We start from the raw sequence: 9,610 nt of genomic DNA, 5'->3' as shown, positions 1-9,610 counted from the left end.
CCCTTGTTTTTTACCCCTTTTAGCCTAACCCAGAGACCCTCAACACTTCCGTCTCCTATGTCCATCTCTACCTCAGTCCAAGTGTGTACATTTTTAATATATAAGGCAACACCTCCTCCCTTTTTCCCGTCTATCCTTCCTGAGCAAGCTGTACCCATCCACACCAACATTCCAATCATGTGTATTATCCCACCAAGTTTCAGTGATGCCAACGTCATAGTTGTATTTATTTATTAGCACTTCCAGTTCCTCCTGCTTATTCCCCATACTTCTCGCATTTGTATATAGGCATCTGAGATACTGGTTTGATCTTTCCTCCCAGTTTTGTCCTGACCCTCCTTTCTCTCTGACAATATAGCCCACACTCCCTCTCGTTTCCGACCCATCTCCCCGGTCTCCATGTTCCCCACTTACCTGTGGGCTTTGCTCACCTGTCCCCGTCGAACCTAGTTTAAAGCCCTCCTCACTAGGTTAGCCAGTCTGTGTCCAAATAGGGTCTTTCCTCTCCTTGAAAGGTGAACGCCATCTCTGCCTAGTAGTCCTTCCTCGAATAGCATCCTGTGGTCTAGGAAGCCAAAGCCCTCCTGGCGACACCATCTTTGCAGCCAGGCATTCACCTCCATGATGCATCTGTCTCTGCCCGGGCCCCTACCTTTGACAGGAAGAACTGAAGAGAATACCACCTGCGCTCCAAACTCCTTCACCCGTACTCCCAGAGCCCTGTAGTCACTCTTGATCCGCTCAGTGTCACACCGCGCAGTATCATTTGTGCCCACATGGATGAGTATCATGGGGTAGTAGTCAGAGGGCTGGATAATCCTCTACAATGCCTCCGTAACGTCTTGGATACGGGCTCCTGGCAGGCAGCATACCTCCCGAGATGAAATGTCAGGGCGACAGATGGGCGCCTCCGTCCCCCTCAGCAGAGAGTCTCCGACCACCACTACCCTACGTTTCCTATTCGCAGTGGTGGCAGCAGACCTCCCAGCCTTAGGGGTACGAGGCTTCTCCTCCTTTACTGTAGGGAGTGATTCCTTCTTTCCTGTATCAAGAAGAGCATAACGGTTACCTATTACCATGGCAGGAGGGTTCGGAGCAGGGGTGGAGCACTGCCTGCTGCCAGAAGTAACCAGCTGCCAGTGTCCACCCTGAGCCATCTCCTCCTCCACCGGTGGTGTACCAGCAGTCCTGTGTACTGGGATAGCTACCTCAGCTGTCTCCACATGGACACTGTCGAGGAATTGCTCGTGGATTTGGATGCTCCTCAACCTAGCCACCTCCTCCTGTAGCTCTCCCACCTGCTGCCTGAGAGATTCCACCAGCAGGCACCTCTCACATTGGATGGTCCCCCCAGCCTGGATATCAGTAAGTGGAAATTGCAAGTTACAGTCTCTGCAAAACCACACCAGGATCTGGGTAGAAGCATCCATGCTCAGGCGCTCTGTCTGGCTACAGGCACAGGTGGAGGAGACAGAAGCAGTGCTGGCACAGGTGTTGCGGGTCTTCCTAACCATCGTAAGCCTCCCTCTGTCAAACTCCCGTCTGCAGCCCCCTGTCCGCTGAAAGGGTTGTTTAAGCAAGAAGTTTTGAATGTAGTTGGTTTATAGGTATTAAGGGGAATAAAGAGAAAACAGATAGAACCGGCAAGGGACCCTTGCCCCCTTCCTGCTCCCCTTCCAAACTCCCTTGCGAAACTCCCTGTTAGCAGCCCCTGGTCGCAAAAGCTCCCTGGTCGCTTGTGCGCTGCTTTATAAAGCCCTGGCCTGTACGAATGCCCCGCCCACTGATTAAGGCTCAGCCACTTACCAGAGGCTTCTAGCTTTCAAACCTTCCTTTGAAGCTCACAGCTTCCAACTGCCAGCCACAGCACACGGTCCTTCAAACAACCAAAACAAACAAACAGACTGACAAACACAAGCTCGGCACACAGCAAGTAACCCTCAAACACAAACAAACACACTACAGACAGTCACTTATTGTTGTTTTGGTAGGAGTTTTTTTTTTTTTTTTTAATTAACCAAACATACCTTTTGCTATAGATTTACATTAGAGAAGGCAAGGTCAAGAAATGCACCTGGCACTTCACGCAAAACGCTGTGCAGTTTGTGACGGTTCTTAGTTCCTGGGGGAGCTCATTTCCCAGTCTTGGACCACTCCTGGAGAAGATTCCGTCTCCCGCACAGATAATCTTTATACTCTTACGGTTGGGAATGCCGGTGTGCCAGAGGAAAGCAGTTGTCAACCATGGCCTTTGGCCTAGAGCTTTAGACAATCTTTTCAATACCCTGGGCCCAGGCTGTGTAACACTTTCAAGGTTCAATGGCAAAAAAATGTTAATGCAGAGTTAAGATTGCTTGGCAGTATATCGTCCTCTTGCAGAATACTGAAATGAGCAAAACTCAAACTTCTGAGAAACAGGAAATGCACAGTTAAGATTCAAAGGGAGGCTCCATTAATTTTGTTAGGCCCAGGTTAGGATCCAATGGGGAAACAAATACTTGCACCTGAAGCTATAATCTGTCCAACCCTTTTAGAAATCTGATAGTTATGGGGTTGGAAAAAAAGTGAGCACTCACCCACTGGAGGGTGGAATGCTGCAATGGCTGCCAAATGTACTTTAATGGAACTAACTAACTGTCAGGCCTTAATGTTTTAGGTGCAACAAATAATCCAAAATGTGGTTAATGGAAGCATGCACTGGAGACACATTTCTCTGCTGAGATCAAATAGAGAAACGTTTCCATTTGGCCAGGTAAGCATGCCTAATGGAAGCTTTCTGCTGTTCAGAAGCACCTCCTTCATATCTTTCAAGCAAGTCATTTCTACTGGTGTTAGCCACAAAGCATCGCCGCTGTTAAGTGGAGGGTCTGCAGATCTCTTCCCTTGAATGTGTAAAACTGCTGCCATCCTTTTAAGCAGTTCTTAGTGAGCCTTGTTATCTTCTTGTGGTCAAGAAAAGTTCACCACCTCATCTGGCGATGAGGAACACAAACACACCAGGACACTGAGGCAATGGCTAGTCTGCCTCTTGTAGTGGAGGAGCTGTCTGAACATCTTCCAGTTGCTCAGTCCTGGTCAGAGAATGTTGTCTGCAGTGCAGATGATCTTTGATGAAGCCAGCTCAGACAAGTGAGGAGACGTCCTAGCAGCAGGAGAGACATCCCACCGTGTCCAGAATAGCCACTGACATGGTGATGGAAAGTCCCATGGTTACATAGGCCATTGCCCCTTGAGATGTGCCCACTGCTGGGACATCCACAGACCCCACGGGGCTCTGATGCAGGGAAAGCTTCCCACCTGGTGTGGGACACAATAGGACCCATTTCCAGATCCAACGAAGATGACTCAATCATGCGATAATGGTGGAGCAGAACCCTGCGGACAGGAGACCAGTAAGCCAAACCCAGAAATGGTGGCAACAGGGATATTAACGGTGGCAAGCCCCTAGAATGTACAGGACTCCTAGGCACCAGAAGTAGCATCAGTACTGTATGCTTTTGCAGAGGTGGTGTAGGGACCAGTTTCCAGTGAGGGCTGAAACCCTTCCTGAACCACAAGAGACACTGGTACCAAGAGGTTCGGTAATTCTCTAGTGGCAGTGTACCCTTCTGGTGTAGTCAATATCGAAATTGGATCTTGGGTCCGACACAGACACTTCAGGAATCGGCCTCAGCAGATCTGGCACAGGTTCTGGGCTTGACAAACCCCCTTTTGAAGCAGATTAGCATGCTGGAGAATGCTTCCCTTCAGAGTCCCTCTCAGAATTCTTGCTTTTAGATGGCCTGGGTACCGAAGGTCTTTCTGGACAACAGACCATGTCCTTGGCAGATCTGGGTCTCTTCATCAGTTCTAGAGATACAGAACACAGTGCCAAGGCCTCTCAGGAGGTACACTCTGTACAGATGGAGCCGCACTTGGAGCGCACTCTGAACCCAACAGCTCCAATGGAGTGCTGCCTCCATAAGGAAATATTTAAGTCTCACAGCTCTATTTTTTTTGAGTGAGGTTTAAAACGTCTATAAAAGGTGATATTTCTCACTAATGTGAAACTCCCCCAACATTTTAGGAAGCTGGGGTGTGGGTCACTGACCGGCACTGGCCTGGCACATGGCTAGCAGGACTTAAAACAGGAGGTTTAAAAACAAACAAAAAGAACTATTTTTTCACACAACACACAGTCAACCTGTGAAACTCTTTGCCAGAGGATGTTGTGAAGGCCAAGACTATAACAGGTGTGACAAAGTTCCTCCTCTATCTTGGTGGGTCCTGCGCTTATTGGCGGATTTTTCTTGCCTCAGAGATTCACCATGTGGGTTGGGGAACAGCCCAGAGACCTTCCCCTCTGGAAGAACCCACAGTCCAGGTCAATTGGGAGGTTTGGGGGGAACCCAAGCCCGCCCTCTATTCCAGGTTCTAGGCCAGGGCCCTGTGGACTGCAGCTGTCTAGAGTGCCTCCTGTAACAGCTGCATGACAGCTACAACTCCCTGGGCTACTTCCCCATGGCCTCCTCCAAACATCTTCCTTATTCTCACCACAGGACCTTCCTCCTGGTGTCTGATAACGCTGGTGCTCCTCAGTCCTCCAGCAGCACACCCTCTCACTCTCAGCTCCTTGCGCCTCTTGCTCCCAGCTCCTCACACTCTCGCCACAAACTGAAGTGAGCTCCTTTTTAAAACCCAGGTGCCCTGATTAGCCTGCCTTAATTGATTCTAGAAGCTTCTTCTTAATTGGCTCCAGGTGTCCTAATTAGCCTGCCTGCCTTAACTGGTTCTAACAGGTTCCTGATTACTCTAGTGCAGCCACTGCTCTGGTCACGCAGGGAACAGAAAACTACTCATCCAGTGACCAGTATATTTGCCCTCTACCAGACTCCTGTTCACTTGATGATTACCTGTTCTGTCATTCCGTCTGAAGAACCTGGCATTGGCCACTGTGGGAAGACAGGAACCTGTTAGATGGACCTATGATCTGAAGTATGGCCATTTTTATGTTTTTATGACTTAAACCTCAGAGAGAGAGAGAGGTATGACTCTCTCTACCAGTTCCGGACCAGAGAATCAAATTTGGTCCAAAAGAGATCAAAAACTAAAACCTATCATTAACTATACACTGTAACTAACTACTGAACAAGAAACAGACTTTATGCAAAGAGTGAGGGAAATAAACTGACAATAGCAAGACTTCCAATTACCATGACGGTAAGAAGAAACTGGGAGGGGTCAGGGGCAGCTCTACCCTCTTATACCAGCATGCAGTGGCATGCAGCGACAGAACACTCAAACCGCTTCAACCCGTACTAGGGAGGGGAAAAGTTCCCCAACAGCCATGCACGAGGCATGCACGGATCTAAAGTGGAATGGACATGTGCAATCACTCAAAGAATAATGTTTTTGTGTCATACAATATACCAGGGGTAGACAACCTATGGCACACGTGCCAAAGGCAGCGCGCAAGCTCATTTTCAGTGGCACTCACACTGCCTGGGTCCTGGCCACCGGTCCCGGGGGCTTTGCATTTTCATTTAATTTTAAATTAAGCTTCTTAAACATTTTAAAAGCCTTATTTACTTTACATACAACATTAGTTTAGTTATATATTATAGAGGTATAGAAAGAGACCTTCTAAAAACGTTAAAGTGTATTACTGGCACGCAAAACCTTAAATCAGAGTGAATAAATGAAGACTCGGCACACCACTTCTGAAAGGTTGCCGACCCCTGCAGTATACATTTCCTGGGTAGCCACACACCTGCCCATTTCCTGATTAATATTGTTCTGACTCTTAACAGCTTTCATATTGTCACTGTATTGATTATTCAAATGTTCAGCCAAACCAGAGAAAACTATTACACAGCTCCTGGACACACATTTCTGATGCCGTCCAAATCTGCTATCAGACATGGTTTGAGGTGTATACCAGGAATAAAAAAAAACAGATTATTTCCACCTGAGTGAATCACCATGAGGTCCAATAGATCACAACCTCTTAAGTCACTAGTTAGATGCTGCAGAGTGGGTAAAACATGATGCTAATGCAAGCCAACTCTCTTCACCCAGATCAGCCTGTAGCCAGCAATCCCCAAGCCATGGTGTACTTCTTGCTCTCCTGCAAACTTCTGCAACCTCATGATCCAGGAATCACCAAGAATCCACATGCTGCCAACCCAGGCAGCGCACATCCTTCTTTTCCGTCAGCGATCAACTTCCATGCTGTGTGTCTTTGGAAACACCACATTCATCTGTCCAGAGATCAGGAAGTAGCCAGGACACTACTACACACAGAAGAGGCAAAAAGAAGGCAGGGGGAATTAAGGCAGAAGTTGATGCAGGGCCAAATACAGCAAAGGAGTGGGTCTGTTGGGGCAGCAATTTTTCCAGAGTCCCCCAGAGAATTAGCAGGTGCCATGCAAAACCTGAGATCAAAACTGACTGAGACCATTTTGACCTGCATCACAGCAACAGTTTGATCTCTACCTCGGCACAAAAAACCCAAAACGCACCAATTTTTTTTGAAAAATGGCTATTTTCCCCTCCCAGGTTATATCTCCGGAAACCCTAGTTCACGTGACCCCAAGTTTGAATCACCAACCCTACTCTGCACTCCCACAAGTCACAGGTAATTTCAAGAAACCCAATGCAAGCATGCAGATTTTAGAGCAGTCAGAAGTGTCCTTTAAAGAGGAAGTGAGGATGGGAAGGGCTCCTTTACACATCCACTGACAGCATAGGAGGGTCTGAAAGGTGTGAAGTGGCACATTCGTTTCAATGTGATGTTCTCAGCATGCAAACACCCCACGGAGATTAATATAATCTAAAACAATAGATCTGAGACATGTGAACTGCTCCATGCATCTCAATGTGTGTTCCCATCCACCTCCTGCTTTACAGTTTGTGATATGCATGAAGTATGCATGTTCTCAGCTCCCCATCCAAAGGGGCAGGACTTTTCCAGATGCTGGCTCAAATGAGGGGCAGGGAGAGAACCTCAATGTTAAGGCTTCACAGGTCTGGGGCCTTGCACAGCTCTGGAACAGTCCCTGGGAGAAGCCTTTTAGTGTGTTAACCCCTTAGCTTCACTGCCTCCTGGGTCCGAACTTCAGAGCCTTCAGCACCCATTTCACTCAGTGAGTCCACTCGAATTGGCCACCTGGGGGGAGACTTGCACATCCAAAGGAAGCAATGCACCCCCAACCTCAGTGACTCAGATAGCATTGTAAAAATAGAAGGGTTTATTACATATCTGGAACACAGCATAGAAAGTCCTTACTTAGCATCGAGAATAGAAAACGTTACAGCATAGTCCACCTGGGTCAGTCCTACCCCTCCTCCTTTGTCCCCAGTCCAGAAGCGTGTCTCCTGCTTCCAGCAGCCCACACTATACAACCCCAAGGGTCTCTCCTCCATCCTTTGTTCCTCTTCCTGGTCTGAACAAGGTCACCTGCTTATCTACCTTAGCTCTCTGTCCACACCTGGACAAAACCAGCTGGCTTCCTGCGGGGGTTGGGGACAGTCCAGGGTCATTAGTTGCCAGGCACCACATGTCCAGCCATTGGAGTGGCCATATTCTGCTGAGACTCTGCCAGAGTAGAATCATAGAATCATAGAATATCAGGGTTGGAAGGGACCTCAAGAGGTCATCTAGTCCAACTCCCTGCTCAAAGCAGGACCAATCCCCAACTAAATCATCCCAGCCAGGGCTTTGTCAAGCCTTAAAAACCTCCAAGGAAGGAGATTCCACCACCTCCCTAGGTAACGCATTCCAGTGCTTCACCACCCTCCTAGAGAAATAGTGTTTCCTAATATCCAACCTGGACCTCCCCCACTGCAACTTAAGACCATTGCTCCTTGTTCTGTCATTTGCCACCACTGAGAACAGCCGAGCTCCATTCTCTTTGGAACCCCCCTTCAGGTAGTTGAAGGCTGCTATCAAGTAAACAACTCTTCCCAGCACCTAGTTCAACATGCAGCACATAGGGGAAACGGAGACATGCACAGTAATCATACAAAATATTAAGAAACATTCCCACTTCATCACACTCAGACCCTCTCAAAAGGGCAAGCGCCCTCCCCCCCCACCAGATTGCTGCTCACATGATGGGGAAGGAGGGGTATAGAAACCCTGAAAATAGAGAATATAAATAATGAGAAGGAATTTTCTATATCTTTCAAAGACTTGCAAACAAGAGCATTTTGGTTGCTCATGTAATATCAGATGAGTCCCCTGAAGTTAACACAAAAAGCTTTAGCTCACTGGCAAAACTTCACTTTAGGTAATTACATCTGGCCTACCTAAGATGCCTTGGGCAGGTTTAGCTGGATGAGTAATTTTACACTTCCTGTCCTTTTGGTGTTTCTGTGGACTGTTGAACAGTTGCCACATCCCACCCATGAGGCTGGATTTCAGTGATGGGTGACGCAATTCATATATATAGCTTCAAGTAAGTTTAAATGCATTGTGAATTTTGAAGATGAAAGGCATAATTTGAAGTGATCAAGATGATTACTATGAAAGTATAAACCAAAAGTCTGACTGTATAGTGCTACCCAAGTTACCTGTGTTGACTGGATCACTGTAAGGTCATTAATGTAGCAAAAGCCTGCCCCCATGGCAGAACAAAGTCCAGCAGTCCCAAAGGTCAGCCTGCAACAGAGGCGATCCCGCAGCTCCTTGTTCATCCCATTCCGTACCAGGTTTTCAATCTGCTCTTTTGTTTTAGGATTCTGCAAAAGAAAAACGAAGGTTCTGTTCCCACTGCTCAAGGAGGATCTGATGGAACAATTACTGCTGCAGTGCAGTTTGTGTTAAAATAATTCTCACTAATTCACAGGATGGGAAGAAGTGGTCTCCGGATCCACAACCCAAGCTCTTTTAGAATACAAGTTCTATGTTGGTGTAAGAAAGGATCACTCTTTGCTCTAACCTTTGTCACTTCTCACATGTTCTCTATTCAAACATATTTAATTATGCATAGGCTTGGAAGTGGTAGATTTTTATTGGTAAATGTCAATTTCACCATATACACACAAATCAACACAAATATTCCCATCTATAATAATCAAAATATACATATAGGCAAAGAAAGAAAAATGCTGCTTGAGAACTTGCTAGAATTTGAGTCAAGGCTCAAATTTACTTTGTGTATTTTGACAAGTGATGTTGACTAGTTGTGTTTTAGCAGTTACAAAGCTTTAACTTTCTGAATCTCAACATCTACAGTGATTAATAATTATTCGCTGACCTTCCTATTGTCTGAAATACCCCATAATTTCCTGCAGCTGTGAAAAGTTATAGATTAAAGTCAGAAAAATGCTTAAAAAACAAACATTTTTTATATTATCCATCAAACTGACAAAGTCAAATTCTGCCAAGTCTAATTATGCATGACTTAATTATTAAGGAAGTGAATTATACTCCAGAAGATGTTCCTTTCCAAAGTTAAGACCCAGAACCAGACAGCTTAGAGTAGTTTATATTTCAAAGAGTTGCAACAAAATTGCTTGTCAGCTGCACCAGGAATTGGGAATTTAAAAAGACTTATGAGTAAATTTTCAAAGGCACCGTTAGTCAGTGGGAGTTGGGCTCCAAGGATGCCTTTCAAAACACTACCCC

General features: G+C 46.5%; 1 long non-coding RNA gene across 1 annotated transcript; it reads right to left on the bottom strand.

The window, feature by feature from the left end:
• Nucleotides 1-1,973: 1,973 nt before the first annotated feature.
• Nucleotides 1,974-9,599, bottom strand: LOC135980197 (uncharacterized). Its single transcript, XR_010597386.1, has 2 exons — nucleotides 8,554-9,599; nucleotides 1,974-6,272 (listed from the first exon to the last, which is right to left on the bottom strand). It is a non-coding gene; the product is annotated as an uncharacterized LOC135980197 (long non-coding RNA).
• Nucleotides 9,600-9,610: the final 11 nt, after the last annotated feature.

This window comes from Chrysemys picta, unplaced genomic scaffold, assembly GCF_011386835.1.
Source record: "Chrysemys picta bellii isolate R12L10 unplaced genomic scaffold, ASM1138683v2 scaf2177, whole genome shotgun sequence".
Taxonomy (NCBI): domain Eukaryota; kingdom Metazoa; phylum Chordata; order Testudines; family Emydidae; genus Chrysemys; species Chrysemys picta.
The sequence above is the reverse complement of the archived record's forward strand: the minus strand, read 5'-3'. Positions and strand labels throughout refer to the sequence as shown.